Genomic DNA, 18,490 nt, shown 5'->3' with positions numbered 1-18,490 from the left:
TGCCCAAAAGAGATGGTCAGTAATTGTTACCGTATCTTACTGTGTATACTGCACTTTTTTGCCCAAATTTGTGAGGGAAAAATAAGGATGCACATTATACATGGGTAGTACTAATTCCATATCCACATAAATGTTTTTAATTCTTTTATTTATGCTTACGAGTTAAAAATGTAACTCTAGAAATCAATTATGATACCCATATGCAAAATAATACCCTGGAAAACGATAACTGGTTTTGTTGAACTTGCAATGACGAATGAGTTCTTGGCCTTCTATGATGCATAAATATCATAAATTTGTTACCGGAACATAAACTCTCTTGTGCCTTGTATCTGTTCTTGTGTTTTGCAATTATTTGTTACATAAAAGTTCTTGTACCATAATGTTACAAAAGAAATGCTCAAATTCCTTTATAATACAAAAAACAAGTACCTAAAGGAAAACAAATAAAAATTTAAATTAAAAAATTAAAACGGAAGATTTTTCCCCCTGAAAGTTTGGGCCCAAAATGTGGGTGTGCATTACATACAGCAAAATACGGTAATTCCATGTCCCTCACTGCTCATCCTTGTTGGTCATAATCAATTTCACACCAGCAAGTCTCTTCAACTTTTACATTAAACTGCCAGCAAAGCATTTATCAAGAGCTCCGATAATCTTTATTAGTATATTGTTTAGCCTGTCAATTAAAACCAAAAACTGTTATCACATCATGCCAAACATATTCTTCAGTTATTTTTATGTAAAAAGAGCCTTACATACAAACATAAAAACACAGGTTTAGAGACACACAAAAAGTCAGGAAACTGAACTACCTAATTCAACATATTGTACTATTTAACCTCAAAATTCTTAAAACACACTATGTGGAGAAAAGTTTTTTTAAAAAAGTCATTCTGTGAGCTATTCAGATCAAGGCAACAGAAATACAGTCGTTTTCCAGAAAGCAAGCAACCACTAAACAGAGCAGACCTCTACAGTTGTCAGTCTGATCATGCAACTATAAATAGTTTCTCTTAATTACCTTCTCATTTCCTCTTCATACAGTAGACTGTGAGCAGCCGACTGGTGAATGAAAGAATGTCTCGTAGGCCTAAACACTACCATTCCTATCACCTTAAGCTTACCAATCAGGTAAATTGATCTGAGTTGACAGAAATAAAGAGCTAGAATAACAATATAAATATATTTTTTTCAGTGTCTTGTATGCAAAAAAGGTTTCTGGATTAAGGTTTATAAATAAGTTTTTACTACTAAGCTGGCGCATGGTATATATTGAAGGACTTCTAAATGCACCTGCTGAGTTTTTGTAAAAACCCTGTAATAGGACAAAGATGAAAATGCCTTAAAATAGGCAAAAGAAAAATTTTTGGACTGATGGGAATTTTCTAAAACTGGACTCGGGGGATGGTTGCACAATACTGTAAATTTATTAAAAATCATTAAATTATACACTTAAAAAGAATGACTCAGAAATCCTCCCCCCAAAATCTGTAATTAATAAGGTGACCACAGTGCTCCTTCCTTATATTAATACCTTAAAACTAACAACAGCCCTTAGATATACTGCTCTGAAAATCTGCATGTCTTACTTGAATTGAACCCCAAAGTGTATTTTAGTGCATTGGGGCCTCCAGGTACTGAACTACATTGTGGTCCTCTTTAATAAATACATAACACTTACCAATGTGAGAAATTTTATCTGAAACACTAACCAGTAAGAGTGCCTTACTATACTCACACGCAAAAAATAAAGTGTAACAAGAGAACAAAGAGTTTGGATAAGTAACACCTTGATGAATAAACTTAAAATTTTTCTATTTTTAAAGACCAAAGCATTGGCCACCCAGCCAAAACTGGGAGATATAGCAGATCTACCTAATACACAGAATCACAGAGAGGCAGCCAAAAGAAACAAAGAAATGCATCCCAAATGATAGAACAAGAGAAAATTCCAGAAAAAGAACAAAATGGAGGCAAGCAACCTATCAGATATAGAGTTCAAAACAATGGTTACTTAGTGAGAACTTTAACAAAGAGATAGCAAGAATAAAAAAGGACACAGAAACCATAAAAAAGAATTGGTCAGAAGTAAGGAATACAGTAACTGAAATGAACAACGCACTAGAAGGGATCACCAGCGGATTAGATGAAGCAGAGGATCAAATCAGTGATCTGGAAGACAAGGTAGCAGAAAACACCCAATTGGAACAGCACAAAGAAAATAAATAAGTAAATGAGGATAGTTTAAAAGACCTCTGGGACAGCATCAAGCATAACAACGTTCGCTGATAGGGGTACCAGGAGAAGAGAGAAAGCAAGGGATTGAGAACCTATTTGAAAAAATAAAGACTGAAAACTTTCCTAACCTGACAAAAGAAACAGACATACATGTCCAGAAAATGCAGTTCCAAAGAAGCCAAAGGTTAAATACAAAGAGAGAATCCTAAAAGCATCAAGAGAAAGGCAATGAATAACTTGTAAGGGAGTTCCCATAGGACTGTCAGCTTATTTATCAACAGAAACTTTGCAGGCCAGAAGGGATTGGCACAAAATATTCAATGTGATGAAAAGCAAGGACCTACAAACCAATGGTACTCCACCCAGCAAGGCTATCATTTAAAATCGAAGGACTGATAATTAGCTTCCCAGAAAACAAAACGCTAAAGGAGTTCATCACCACCCAACCAGTATTACAAGGAATATTAGAGGCACTTCTTTAAGATGTAAAAAACAGACCAAAAATATGAATAATAAAATGGCAATAGCTACATATCTATCAACAATTACTTCAATGCAAATGTATTAAATGTTCCATTCAAAAGACATAGGAAGGCTGAATGGATAAGAAAACAAACCCTTACATGTGCTGCCTACAAGAGGCTCCCTTCAGATTGAAAGACACATACTGACTCAAATTAAACAGATAGAAAAAGATATTTCATAAAAAGGAAAAAAAAAAAAGCTGGGGTAGCAATACTTACTCCAGACAAAAGACACTTTAAAACAAAGGCTATAAACGAGACACCCACTCTGGGTATTTATCTGAAGAAACCCAAATGCTACTTTGAGGGGACTCGTGCATCCATATGTTCACTGCAGTATTGTTTACAATGGCCAAGATGTGGAGGCAGCCTGGGTGGCCATTGGTACATATATACAATAGAATATTGCTCGGCCATGGAAGGGAATGGGTTCTTGCCATGTGCGGGGGCGTGGATGGACCTGGAGGGTACTGTGCTGAGTGGTGTCAGAGAAAGACAGATGCAATGTGATCTTACTTATATGTGGAATCTAAAGAACAAAATAAAATAGAACCAAACTCACAGATACAGAAAACTTTTTGATATGCACCAGATGGGAGGGCCTTTGGAGTGGGGGTGGGAAGTGAAAAAGGGGAAGAGATTAAGAAGTACAAATTGGCCGTTACAAAATAGTCACAGGGATGTAAAGTAAAGCATAGGGAATATAGTCGATAATATGGTAATAACATGTATAGTGCCAGGTGGGTACTAGACTAGTCAGGGAGATCACTTCTTAAAATATATAAATGTCTAAAAACTATTCCATACACCTAAAATTAATAAAAAAGAATATTGAAATGTTGACTGTAATTTAAAAATTAAAGGGGGGGGGGACATAAAGGAAAGAGGTCTAAATCTCCAGGTATAAAACAAGTCATGGGGATGTAATGTACAGCCCGGGGAATATAGTCAATAATATTGTGATAGTGTGGTTTATATGATACAAGACTTGGTCTTGTATCATATAAAACCCAGTATTTTATATTACATTACATTACATTATATTATATTATATTATATATTGTATTATAAGACCCGGTCTTATATTAAGATTGGGTCTTATATTAATTTTTGCTCCAAAAGACACATTAGAGCTGATGGTCCGGCTAGGTCTTATTTTCAGGGAAACACAGTACTTCCAGTCCTGACTGTTTTCCTGTCTAAAATACAAAATTTTAGCAAAAACAATCCTGAATATAAGATCTGAAAAATGTAAATGTCATTGTAAAATGTGACACAAAAAATTCATTAGAATATATACTATGGTACTGGAACAAAAAGGAAAAACACATAAAACACACATAAATGGTCCTGATACCACCTCAAACTCCAAAAGCAGACTGCTTAGGTTCATATCTGAAATCCATAATTTAGCACCTGTGTGACACTGAGCAAGATAGGATACCTCTCTGCTTCAGCTTGCTCACTTGCATTATAAGGGTAACAGTAACCATCCTTCCAAGCCTGTTGTGAGGACTAAATGATAATGAATATAGTATTTATATGTATCTAGCACACCGAAAATTTTTAGTAAATATTGATTTGTTACTATTACTTTTATAATAGTTTTTAAAATTATCTAGAGCAGCCCTTCACAATCTTCAATATACCTTCAAACTGCCAGGGAATCTAGTTAAAATGAGATTCTGTTATTCAGAAAGATCTGGGTGCCTGAAATTTGCATTTCTAACAAATTCCAGGGCTGGTGCCAAAGTTTAGCTTTTGAGTTACAAGAGTGGTTCACACACTTTATTAGCACACATCAGAATCACTGGGAGGGCTACTTTATTAAACAGATTTCTGGATTCCACGCAGGGTATGAGAGAATCTGCATTTGCAGTAAGTTCCCAAATGATGTTACAATGCTATCCCCAGGACCATATTTTGACAACTGCACAAAGATTCTCAGCTAGGAAGTACATCAGAATCATTTGTGAGGTGTGTATTTTAAAGGTTGGTGTCCTGACTGTACCCTAATATTGGTTCTCAAAGTGTGATCTCTTCATCTACTAAATCTGAAACTCTAGGGGTGGGCCCAGCCATCCATGACTTTTTTAAAAACAAATATTCCAGATGATTATGATGCATGCTCAAGTTTCAGAACCACTGCTTTATAGTTACAAATGAATCATTATTTCCTTGGTGAAATTTTGCTAATTATAGAAATAATTGAATCTACCTATATATGTGGCTTAGGTCAAACTGGAAAACGTCCTGACTCATTAGCCAAGTAAGGACACATTTATTCAAATTTAGTGGTAATTCTAGATTCATTATGTATGTCAATTAGTCTCTCCTTCATTCTTCATGAGATAACGTTCTACTATGTTACCCCAAACATTTAAAATCTCCAGGCCAAGAAAACACCAAAAAACTTTTTTTAGAAATAAGACTAAAACTTTGCATAACGTTGAATTTCCACAAAACCTCAGCAAATAAAAGACCAGTAGAGCCTGAAATGTAGGTATGTGTTAATCTTAAATTATTCAACAAAATAGCTAATTTCAATAGCTATAGGCCATTTATAGAATTCTGGACCTAATAATTAATGACAGTAACAAAGATCTATTTGTAAAGAAAATTAAGTGTATCTTCCAGGCTAACAATGGGACTTATCTGAAAGAAAAATTATGTGCATCAACACAGTAATAAATCTTTCACTATGCCTTTCTTTAAAATTAAGAAAGCGAAATGGAGGGGTAGAAAAGGGAGAATTTCTGATAAAAGACAGTTGCATTTACATTTGAAGCCAGCCTCAATACTAACTAGCTAATAAACTCTTAGCTGATTCTCAATATTTTGGTAGCCTACCATTTGATTTTATAATCTGCATACCACAGTGTTGTACTGTTCATAAATATCTGAAAAGTAAAATGGCTTTAACATAAACTGGGACTTTTTTCTTGGGGGCAAAGGCACTCACAACATTCTTTGAAATAATAGAGGATACCAGAGGGCGTCTGCCATAAGAATTAGAATGGGAATCACTGCTGAAAAGGAATTCAAAGAATGAAAAGAAAGCTGCCAAGTCATAGAATAAAGTCCAAAAAGCCGTTAGCTTGGTCAGGAATGCTGTACTAAAGTATCCAAAACAAAATTTTTAGGTGGAAAAACAAAATAAAATAAAAGCTGAGGTGCTGTTGTAGGTCACCAATGACAGCAATTAAAAGTATCCTATTTGCCCAACTAACATTAAAACCCATCCGAAAACAAAGAAGGCTTTTTTTCTTTGATATCCCCTTCTAGGGAGTTCTGGAAAACTCTGAATGCCATGAGAAAAATGTCTAAGTCAAAGTGCTGAGATCTCCAGGTATAAACTAGTGCTGAGATCTCTAGGATTTCTCAGGTTACTCCTATCAAAACAGGATAAAGACGCAGTAACTTTTATAACGAAAATTAAAGTTCAAAAGCAGACAATTATTCTACAGTACTAGACATCAAAATGATGGTTTCCCATGGAGGCGTGGTGGTTAATGACCAGAACAAGGCAAAACCCTAGTTTCTGGGGTTCTGACAATGTTCTGCTGCTTCTTACTAATGATTACACAGCTGTGTTCACACTGTGAAAATTCACTGAACTGTAAACTTATGGGAACTTTCTGAATTAATCATATTTACATTTTATTTTTTAAAAAGCAGGGAGGGAGGAAAAAAAAGGAAATTTCTCCCTAGGGAAATGAAATACATTACTGCAAAAACATTAAAATTTTATATTTAATGGAGACAGGATTAAGAATTACAAGTTTGAGGGGGAATAGTTAACATAGAGAAGTATTACAAAGTTCCTCAAAGGCTATCAGTAGATAAATCTCACAAATACACACATATTTTCCAGGAGAAAAACATCTTGGTAACTCCTTTTATAATACAGCTAAGTCAATTAAAGCATTATTTCACTTTATGAAATACATAAATCTTCATTCTAATAGGGAAGTGTATATGAACTGCAGGATCTGTTTTCCTTAAACTTCTGACCAATTTAAAAAAAAAAAAAGAAAGCTAGTAAGTGCCAAAATACAATTAGAAACTGCTAATCCTGGACCACTTTAGTGCCATTTCACAAATCAACTCATCCCTTATGAGGTAGCAGAATTACAATAAAAATAAAAGACAAATTATGTTCCAATCCCTTTAAATCTCATCCCAAATGAAGGCAAAAAGAAATATCATCACATCAAGTTTGTCATCTGCAATTCTCTGTGTGATCCCTAAACACAGAATACACATCTTTTCAAATAGTTATTAAGGCTCACGAAGTTAATCTGGTTTTTCTTCCTCGCATTAATGTAATCAATCACACATTAATCTGTAAACAGCAGAAAATATTAAAGTCACTATTTAATAAAATATAAGCTTTGAAGCCATCAGTTTTAAAATGTAAATAAATACAAATATCTCACTTTTTAAAAATGACTAAGATCTTGAATAATTATTTCATAAAAGAAAAAAAACCATCCTTCCTAAACAAAAAGAACTTTCAATATTAGAAATGCTTTCCTTGGCATGGATGCCCCCACTAATGTCCACCCGGAATTTCTTAGATTATTCACTATTAAATTTCAGTAAATGCATTACACTGCCATGCTGTTCTTAACAGTTGAAGAAGGTATTGTGATTCTGTAACATGAGTACTAGAACTACCAATTAGCACTTTTTCATTAAACATATTCGAGGCATATGTCAAGTTGTATATTACTGTGTTTAATAAAGGAACCTTAAGCACACACCCTAAATTGTTGATCTTACAAGTTTATTTCTCTAATTCTACAAAATCTACCAAAGTAGTTTTTCTCTTTACAGCCTCTAGTACTGTACTATTAGTTTCATATTATGTCATTCAAGAAAGAAGTTGCTTCATTTAATCCTACTAAATTCTGGGGTTATGAGAAAAGAATATTTCAAATTTTAGGTGACAAGAAATTATAAAACACTGTTTTGTACAGAATGAGCTTTATTATCCTCAATTTAGAAAATACTCTTAAAAATCAATCAGAAAACAAACACCACAATAAAGAGACAAGGGCAAACAACATTAAACATGTCAAAGAATCATCTAGAAAACAGTATTAATCTTTTTAAAGTTTAGCATAAAAATATCAAATATAAATGTAAATTAAAAACAAAACATAAAACAATGGGAAAATAAAGGATTATTTAATAGAGTTAAGACAATTACCAATTTGGAGGAAAACATTCAGATTCTCACTTCACACCAATGCCAGATGAGGTAAAAACTTAATTTATTTAAATCTAACTTAGAAAAATTAAAGAAACAGCATTAAGTACTAAATCAGTATGTTTATTTATTACATTTCTGGAGAAGGGAATTTAAGATCAGTAGTACAAAATTAGGTCAAAAGATCTGTTTACATTAATTTTTAAATTGTTTATTTTAAAAACTCACAAAAGAAATACAATCTATTAAGCATAATGTTTCACTTCAGTAGTAATCATAGTGGCATAATATGACTTACACCTCATTAAGTTTTTAGAAATAATATTTAATGTTGAGATATAGAGCAACAGTCACTCCAATGGAAATATAAATTGGTACTTTTGATAAATATTGTGACAATGTGTGTTTTAAGAGCCTTTAAATTGTACCTCAAAATAATTTCTGGCAATATAGTAGACGATAATACTATATACAGAAAACATCTTATGTATAAATGTTTTTCACACTGTTATTTATATATGCAAAAAGTTAGAATAGCGGAATGATACATCTACACATGGAACATCGTACAACCATTTATAATAATGGTTATGAAGACTCATTGTGAGAATGGGGAAAATGTTACCTAACATAAGGTTAAAAAGCAGGACTTGAAATTAATGTTGTATCTGCAAGTCTATAAAAGACATACACTGAAAATAAGGAAAAAAATATATCAAAATATTAATATAGTTCTATTAATTCCTAAGATTTCAAATCCTCAAGTCAGCCACTGAAATCATTAAAACACATACACACACACTTTAATCAAGACTTAAATCAAGTACTATCTACCATCACTCTATCACTGAAGGAAGCCTGAAGTTTAAATTAACATTAAAAGAGACTAAGAAGGCAGGCAAAGCAACAACAAAAAATCCACTACAATATAAAACTGTCAATATGACTCAATGCGAAACTGAGTCTCACTTCGGGATACTCAGTGTGTAAGGATGGAGACTCAACATCCGGGTTCAAAACCAAAGAATTGAATCATACAGACAGGACATTTACTAATTCTAATTATCTGCTTTCAAAATTTGTCCATCAACAAATGTTCTACACTCTGTAGACAATTGGTTAATTATTACTAACATCAAATATTAAATGCAATACAGCCTTATTTGGGAGGTAATCCCATGAAATATTAAATAAGGAAATAAATAAAGGCAATACAATAAAACAAAGGAAACTCCATAAACAGCACCATTTTTATTTGTTATAGTCAGGTAAGTTCTGTAAGTGAATTTTCTAGAAAATTGAAACACATTTTAAAAAACTTTGAAAAACGTTTACTTTTATAACAGTCTTTTTAAAAAAACACCAACTTCTTAGTTCCTTAAACACCGCAAATAGAAGTTTATGATTAAGGTCATCGTTGTGACACATCATGTACTACATACTTTTCTACAGAATTTTGATCCCTTCAGAAGTAATGATTATAAGACTGTACATATCTATGTAACAGCCTTATAATACTATTAAGTTCCATAGTTCCATCTTCTTTTTAATAGCACTTCTTCCTTTTCCCTTGAAATAAATGACATTTCAGCTGTCAGTGTGCCTAATTCCAATGGTCAACCCTATGGATTATAATCTGCAGGCTAAAAAATCAGATAACCAATGCTGTTAGGGCTGCAAAATTTAAAGTTATTTTACTCCAATTGGTAATTTCTGAATAAAGACCATAGGATTATTGTACTTGGTTAGTTCTTTTGAAGGCTCAGGATCCCTGCTGTTTCAAGTAGCTGACATCACTAGCACTCAAAAAGTCGTTGAATTACTAATTTATAAATATAATGGAGTTCCAAAAATAATAAAATAACTGAATACATAGTTTCATAGCCTCCTCAGGGAGAGTTACTCAACTCATTTGTCTCTGACAAGACAAAAATTACCTACATAAATGAGAAAGAACAGCCAAAAAAAAGAAAAAGAAGAGATGAGAACAAGTTCAAATAAAATGGCAAAGTTCATATTCCATGGTTTTACAAGTCAAGATTTATGACTTTGGGAAATATTTACTGATAGTGTTTTTTAAAACATAATTACAGGGTTATCACAGAATTAACTACAGATATTTACACCACAGTGTGTACCATATCTACATTAAATACTACTTTAAAAAATCAAAGTCTTCCAGCAAATATTCTTTATAGTTAAATCCAGACTTAATCTTTATATGAATTTAGACAGATGTTTTTGAAAAGCACCTGCAACGTACTTTCATGGAAATTTCTGGTCAAGCAGTTTACTGTAATCTCTTGGACATTGATTCAAGAAGAGGTAAGAAATAAATGTATATTCTTGATGTAATTAATATGTGACAGGTATTACAATGTACAGTTTACAGAGTTATAGGTCTATGGAAATTAGCATTATGTCAGACCTTAAAAAAAATCCAAGTGAAGACAAATCGATATATTATCACTGTTATTTTCTCTGATGACTAAAGCTCATTAGCTCTCATACATCACTTCTATGACAGGAATAATTGAGAAAAGAAAAACAAAATTTCTTGGTTAAGTTTTCCTAAGCAAATTCAAATCATGTAAGACACATTTCTCCTCTTCTTTGGGTTTTCTTAGTATATTTCTAACCAATACTTTAGATAATTTAGTCTGCATGTCTTTTACAGATTGGTAATTCCCAAGATCCGCTACCAATAACAGTTTATAAAACAAAGTTGTAAGAGTTAAGGAACATATATTATAGCAAAGGCCCAATTTTTTTTTTTAAGGCCCAATTAACAAGGCAAAATTTTGTAGCTAGCTTTGCAAAGACCATTCTAGAACTGTGTGACATTTGAATCCATTGCCACTTTTACAATTTCCTACTTCTAAAAACGATTAAAATGCAGTCAATAAGTGTTATTTAACAAGAGAGCTATACCTAAGTATAATTTCAATTAAATATCAACTTCCGTTGCTGACTTTTTATGACAGGTGATATCGCGCAATTTTGGGGGAGGACCAAAAACTGTCTAAAAAAAACTATTAAGAGGAAAATAAATGCTTCAAATACTGATTCCAAATTCTGGTCAACTCACATTGCTCTCCAACGAACTACCTATTCTTGGACCATGACTCTGTCAACCTCTACCACTCTTTCTTTTCTCTGCAACTTCTCCAATTCCATTTCAGCATCAGCCTGCAGACTCTCATGTCTCCGCTTCCCCTGTCCCACATCACACCTCTCAACTACAAGTTTTATTCCTCAACATTCCTACTTTAACTATTACAATAGAAAACCACATTGCCCAAGAAGAGTGGACATTTGTTTTTTATGTGACAGGTCTGGTAAATAATATTGCTAGTATGTTTGGGAGGAAAAACAGAAAAACAACAATCACAAAATGCTGCTTAGCAACTTTTGAGTATATGTATGTTTATATTAACTACTGATATATCAACCTCCCTCCAGTTGAGCTCACTACATTGCATGGTTGAACTATTATTTTAATTGAGCTGCTAACTTTTAAAACTTCTGAAAAACTCCTTAGTCATATTTGGGTTACAGTTTAGAATATGTAGATATTATAAAATATAAACATGAATACTAGGGTTAAGTATATAACACAAATTAAACAAAAAAATATAAAACAAGTTATATGTATTTCTTTAAATCCTATTTTACATGAACTTTATTTTTGTACAAAGCTACCAGCATACTAAGGAATAATAATGCTATCATTCAAGATATTTTCACAAAACTGTACCACCCCAAAATCTGTATGAACAAAAAATTTACGTTTTTTTAAAGCAAGAATGCATGAGTTAAGACAATAGGCATACATTACTAAATAAAAATTGACCTGAGTCAATCAGGAAAAATTTTACTGATTGCTAATGTTGTGACATTGGATCTTAAAACAACATCTCACCAATTCTTTCTCTTCGTTAAAAAACAAACAAAACCAATACATGGAATACATCTGAAAAATACACAGCTACCCCTAAAAGTGGTCAAAGATTTAAGACTGAGAAAGAACACTTGGTAGAGTGTAACGGAAACTTTTACTCTACATACTTCTCTGTATTATGCATAGAGACAAATAACATTTTTGTGGTTTTTTAAAAATTATGAATGGATTACGTGAGTTATCTGATTAGTTTTATAATTAACTCCCCACTAAGAATACTAAATAAATCCAAAGAATTATCAAGAATATTAAAATCTACAGTAAATTCATCAGACATTAGAGTTGGAGAAAAATTAATTTGATGTCAAATTCACTGAAGAAAAATTGAGCTCAAACTGATACCAAAGTTTAAGAGAAGCTTGCTTTTAATTAAAAATTTGACTTAAAACATTCCAATATTGCCTTATATATGTAACCTAAAACAACTATCCCTGAACATCAAAGATGGCAATCTGTATCAAAATCTTATCGGTAATCATGAGTTAATAGGCATGTATAAAGATTAAAAGAACAATTTTATTCTAACATCAGGTACTGTCAGAGACATAAGGGGTCCCTCCAAATACTGTCAAAAGTTACTGTAAATACAAAGTAAGTTCGTGATGAGCAAATTATCAATGACCGAATAAATGGGAGTAAATGATGCCCAGAAGGAAGAAATGGAAGGTACTGTTTTAAGCGTCTGAGAATGGCCAGTGGAGAAAGGTACCGCAGCAGAAACAAGCGACAGAATGGTTAATAGGCTTGGAATTCTTTAGAAAATGGCAACAAGGGGAAAAACTGACAAGAACGTTTGAAAGTAAGAGCCACGGTATCCAATGGAATCCTCCCGTCCGCGCGAGCACGGCTCCAGACTTCCAATGAGTTGGGACAGGGGTGGAACTACTACTGCGCGGGGGAGAAGGTGCCCGGGCGGAGGGATGCCGACTGCAGGTGGCCGAGCGCCCGCAGGGGGGTGGGGAGGAAGACCGTGTCGCCTCAATGGGGTCAATACGTTCCCTTCAAGACTAGAAGAAGCTGACACAGCACGTCTCTCGGCACCAAGAGGCACTCGCCCCGGCCCGTCCCTAACAACTTGCCTGGAAGAAAGAGTTGCGGGTCCCAGGCCTCGGAACCCAAGGCTCCGCCATCCAGGACAACTGCTCTGCCAACGAGGTCCCGCGAGAATCGAGAGATCTCGCGACACAAACCCACTAGCATCTCGCGAGTTTCCCTCAGAACCAACATGGCGGTACAGAAAAATCAGTAGTTCGGTACTTAAAAAGTGCTTCATTTAACGGACTGAAGAACGTGTAAAATAGAGAAAAAGCAGGACGTCTCTTCCTCCTTACATTTCTTACCCTACTTCCCCTAGTAGAAAAGAAAAGTGGCAAACTACTCTAAATCCCCTGAGGACCACGGTTATACTACACAGACACAGGGCAGCATCCCTCAGCCTCAGCCAGCCTCCCTGTCACGTGGAAGCAGACTATCAGCGTGCCCGTCACGTGGGCTACGCTACTGGGCGAGCGCGCGCCCGTCGCCCTCCCAAGAGCCCTCCCCGCCCCCCTCTCGCCCGCGCACACGTGCGCGCGCACCCCCGCCCCACGTGGGGGCTTCGCCGTTGCCGCCGCCGCCTCCAGTCCACCCCCCGCTCAGCGCTCCAGTGCAAATCCGGGTCCCAGAGCCGATCGTACCCCGGGTTCCCTCCTCCTCTTCCATTCTTCCTCTCCTGAGTCTGGCCCTTACCACGTGCCCTGAGCGCGTGCTCACCTTTCTTGCGGGGCCGATCGCCGCGGGCCACTAGAGGAGGTGCCGCCGCCGTGGCCGCTCTCCACCCCCGCCACAGTACTTGCTCGGGTGGCCGCCGCCGCCGCCGCAGGAAGCTCGACAGCGGCGCCGCGGCGTTTCCAGGTGGGTCCCCGCCTCCCGCTCCTGCCACTTCCCGCAGCACCAGCGGCTCCTTCCGGTCCCCTCCTTTCTCCTCTCTGGGTCGGGCGGGCGGCGGCGGCGGCGGCGGCGGGCGCGCTCACTACACCGCCTGCTGGTAACCGCGGCCGGTGCAGTGCCAGTGGGCCGGGGGCCGCCGAGGTCTGCTCCCGCGGTCCGCCTCCGCCCGCGGGCGAGGGTTGGTCTTCCGAGAGCAGGACCCGGTCCATGCCGTGCGATAGTCTAACTTGGCCCTGCGCAGGGAGGAAAGGCGCCCCGGTAGCTCCGCTGTTGGAAAAACGCTTCATCCTGCCCTTTCTGGGCTCTTGACTGATTTGCACTCTCGAGCCGCTTTAGTAGTCTCAGGCTAGGAAAATAGCGCTCTGTGTATGCAGATGCTCCTGCCGACCTCATCTCCAACCGCTCAGCCCCCTCGTTCACTCCTCTGGCTTTCCTCCTGTTCCTACAACACGCAGGCTCAATCCACTTCAGGACTTTGCGCTTGCTGCTGTTCCTTCTGTCTAGATTTCTTTTAACTCATCGATGTTCAATGCGTCTTTCAAGTTCCTTCTCAAAGGTTAACATCTGAGCCCGCCCAGAGCACTATCCACAAGAGCACGTTTGCACCACTGTTCTTAACTCTTACCAGCTTATATTTCTTTGTGACAGCTATTGCCTCCTGACTATATATGTCGGTCACCTGCCACCAAGAAAGTGAGATCCTGAGAGGCAAGGACTTTTAACTTTTGCTCATTTCTATATCCCGACACCTGTGTTTGGCACAAAGCAGTGTACAATAAATAATCTTAAAGCATATCAATGAATTATATTGAACATGCAGGAAAATAAAGCCCAACACATACTGATGGAGATTAAGTACTTACCTTGGGTTGGTAGTTCCATTGACAACCTCACCATTTATGAGCTGTGAAAAAGCTGAGCTGAATCTCCTTCCCCGTCTATAGTTTGAAGATTATATTCCCAAAATATAAAATCCAATGGTAGAAGCCGTTTTAACTGAAGCTCTTCTGCAATTATCAAGTTATCAATTATCAATAGAAAAGCTTCATTGCTTTTCTATTGCTTGGCTTTGGAATTTTTTTTTCAGGCAGTGTGTGTGTGTGTGTGTGTGTGTGTGTGTGTGTGTGCCTCTTTATTTTGCTAAACAAGTTATTAAATAGTTGAAATGGCTTTTTGTTGCGAGATCAACCCAAAATATCTTCAAGACAAAGGGTGACAGGTATATTTTTATATTAACACATCAACAGGCCTTTATTGAACCTGATTGGTTCCAGGCCCTATACTAGGACTAGAGACACCAAAATAAGCGAAACAAGATTCCCCTACCTTGCTCTATATGCTTATAGAGCCAAGTTCTATTTATAATAACCATAACAACTTGAGTCCTATGTGCCAGGCAATATGCTATGTGCTTTTTATGCTTTATCCTATTTTAGGCTTGCAACTATCCTGAGATACCATATTTTGCCATGTATAATGCGTACCTTTTGCCCAAATTTGTGAGGGAAAAATAAGGATGCACATTCATGGGTAGTACTAATTCTGTATCTATATAAATGTTTTTAATTCTTTTATTTATGCTTATGAATTAAAAGTGTAATAAATAAATGCTAAAATTCCTTTATAATACAAAAAACAAGTACCTAAATGTAAACAAATAAAAATTTGAATTAAAAAATTAAAAGATTTTTCCCCAAAAAGTTTGGGCCAAAAACGTGGGTGCGCATTATACACAGCAAAATACAGTAGGTACTATTAGTGGTGGGCACTAATATACTAAATGTACTTTTCAGATCCCCTTCAGGAACGAAGGATTTATTACCCCATCAGCCAGGAGTATTGCCCACAGACAACCATCAGCTGTTAACCCCCTTCTAGCATTGTCCAATGTCACACCCCCTCCCAAGGAGGCCACATCCAATGACTGATCAACGCAGGACTACTAATAGGAATCGTTGGAAGGCCCAGCCCTTGGGACAGTTCTGATGGAACATTCCATCTCCAGAACAACCTGCGACAGCTGAGGTATATGATTAAAACTGCATCATGGCTCATTTTCACCCTCTGCCTGATTCTTCTTCCCTTCCTTCTCACAAGTGATGGTCCCAAAAGCATTCCCTAATAAATCTGTACACTAATGTAAGAATCTGCTTCCTGGGGAACCCAACCTGTCACACTATTCACATTTTTCTGATGAGAAAATAGGCATAAAGAGGTTATGTAATTTGCCCAAGTTTGAATTGTGGAAGATTCTATATAGAGATAAATGAAGTATTGTGGGAACAGAGGAGGGTTTGGGAAAGGCTTTTTACAAGGGTTGGCATTTGAGTTACAGCATGATTTTTGCAAAGCAGAGAAAAAAGAACATTCTCAGCTCTCATCAATGAGTCTGGGAATAGGAGAGGTGAACTACTTGTGGCTCCAAGTGGCTGGATCCTGCGGTCTTTGCAGCAAGCCCTAAAGTGGTGAGGGGAAAGGCTCAGTGCATCGATGGTAAAGAAGGTAGCCAAAAAGAGAAAACTCGAGGTTGGGTTAGCTCCTACTGTGCTTCCCCGAAAATAAGACTTAGCCAGACCATCAGCTCTAATGCGTCTTTTGGAGCAAAAATTAATGTATGGTCTGGCTAAGTCTTATTTTCAGGGAAACACGGTAGCTGAGTAAAAAGGGAGAAGAGATCCTCAGATCTTCAGTTATCCAAGAGAGGGAAAAGAGCTTCCTTGCCCATGGCATAAGGAGCCACTGCCAATTTCACTGGCAAAGACCACTCTCTAATTATGAAATAGCCCTATATGGTCTTTTTGAAATATTTTTAAATTTTTTTCAATTATACTTGACATACTAAGTATTAGTTTCAGATGTACAACACAGTGATTAGACATTTATATAATTTACAAAGCGATCACCCTGATAAATCTAGTACCCTGTTTTATTTTCATTTAGGATCACAGAATATTGAAGAAGAGACTTCAAGATCATCTAATTCAGGGGGTTGTACAGTATTTTCTGAAGCATTGGCATTCCTTCCATAAATACAATCTTATACCAGAATCCAATACTTAACCCAAATAAAAGATGACCAGGGAATGGGCAACCACTGACGTCTCCCTCAGTCCCTTACCGTGGCACATAAGGCACTGCCTCAGAACGTGCTTACAAAATCACTGATGTAGTTCATTCATTTATTCTTTTGATATGCCAGGAGGTGTACTAGGTGCTAGAGATACAGTAGTAAACAAAGCAAGCATAGACCCTACTCTTAACACAGCATGTAGTCGAGGGAGGGAGGCTGACTGACATTCAAGAATAATCACAAATACTGTACATAAATGCAAACTGATAAGTAACATGAATGAAAAGTACTAGTTAACTATGAGAATATGTCCATATGCCCAAAAGTACATGTCTAAGGTTTTTAGATAGAACGGAAAAGGGAGGCATTCCTGAGGAAATAGCATTCAGGCTGAATGAGACTCGAAGTATGACTGTGTATTAGGAGTTAGTCCGGCAAAGGTTGGGGAAAACATTCCACAGAGAAAGAGAAGTTGATGCAAAGCCCCCTACCTACAAGGATGGAACTTAATACTACTTCCTACTAATACTAACTACCAGAAGTTGTCACTTTTTCTATGGGTGTATATATATATATATCTGATGTGAAATATGTATCCTAATTTCTCCTATTTTCCTTGTTATTAAATATTCTTTTAAAACCCCAAGAGATGGTTATATAATTTACTTAACCATTTTTCTATTTGGGGGTATTTGGGCTGTTTCACTTACATGCTATTGTAAATAATTGGTTTGGTAAATGTCCTTGTTTCTAAATATGTGTCCAGTTATTTGGGGAGGTGAATCTCCAAGATTTGGGTAGCTAATTGAATTTGTGGGTAAAAGAATCTAGGGTTCCTGGCGTGGGCGACCAGGAGACGGAGGTGTCATTGATGAGTGTATGCCTGGGATGTAGGCTCCAGGTCTAAGCTGGAAGTACAGTTTTGTGAGTCTTCAATATACAAGTAGTAACTGGAACTCTTGGTTTAGATTAGGTTATCCAGGGAGAACACAAGGAGTGAAAAAGAGCTGAAAATCAAGACAAAACCCCGAGGAACTAAAATTTGGAGGCAAGGAAATAAAAGTGACAACTAGAGGAGAAACAAGGGCCCAGAACAGAAAAAGAAAAACTAGGATAGAATTGTACCCCAAAAACCAGGGAGGAGAAAATCTGAAAGAGGAAGTCATCAACATTAATTTATTAGACAAATTTATCAGATAACTGTTTTGAGCCACACACTGTTAAGCACTAGAGGTAAACAAGACAAATCCTTTTGGTGCTTACTGTCTAATGGGAAAGATGTTGTACATCACTGAAAAGGCCAATATATTTGTCATATTTTGAAAATTTATACCTTGCGTATTTCTAAAATACGAGTGGCTTACAAAAAAAGTTTAATAGCTAAAATAGAATTTTAGATAATTAAAATGGAAAAATTCAGGCAAAAAAATAGGAAGAAAAATAATGCACAGAAATACATGTTCTAAGATCCTGAACACTTGCTTAAAGCTTTTTGGCAGATGTTGTAACAAGGAAAAAACATGAGTCTCAGTATCCATAGGGTAACAAGC

General features: G+C 36.6%; 1 protein-coding gene and 1 long non-coding RNA gene across 14 annotated transcripts in view; one reads left to right on the top strand and one right to left on the bottom strand.

Annotated features, from left to right (window-relative positions):
* The window catches only part of ZZZ3 (zinc finger ZZ-type containing 3), an 88,958-nt gene extending 75,053 nt beyond the window's left edge, over nucleotides 1-13,905 (bottom strand). For 4 of the 13 annotated variants that reach the window (XM_081056810.1, XM_081056796.1, XM_081056807.1 and 1 more), the window contains exon 1: nucleotides 13,694-13,872. The gene's annotated coding sequence lies outside the window, so the exon portion shown is untranslated. Of the gene's footprint in view, nucleotides 1-13,016; nucleotides 13,111-13,693 lie in introns of those variants that run through there. The other 9 variants (XM_081056809.1, XM_081056800.1, XM_081056801.1 and 6 more) reach the window with 6 other exon arrangements.
* On the top strand, nucleotides 13,729-17,584 carry LOC308501106. Its single transcript, XR_013993828.1, has 3 exons — nucleotides 13,729-13,834; nucleotides 15,664-15,895; nucleotides 16,811-17,584. It is a non-coding gene; the product is annotated as an uncharacterized lncRNA (long non-coding RNA).
* The last annotated feature ends 906 nt before the right edge of the window (nucleotides 17,585-18,490 follow it).

Source organism: Rhinolophus hipposideros, assembly GCF_964194185.1.
Source record: "Rhinolophus hipposideros genome assembly, chromosome: 8".
NCBI classification, from domain to species: domain Eukaryota; kingdom Metazoa; phylum Chordata; class Mammalia; order Chiroptera; family Rhinolophidae; genus Rhinolophus; species Rhinolophus hipposideros.
Note: the sequence above shows the minus strand (reverse complement) of the source record. Positions and strands in the feature narration are given on the sequence as shown.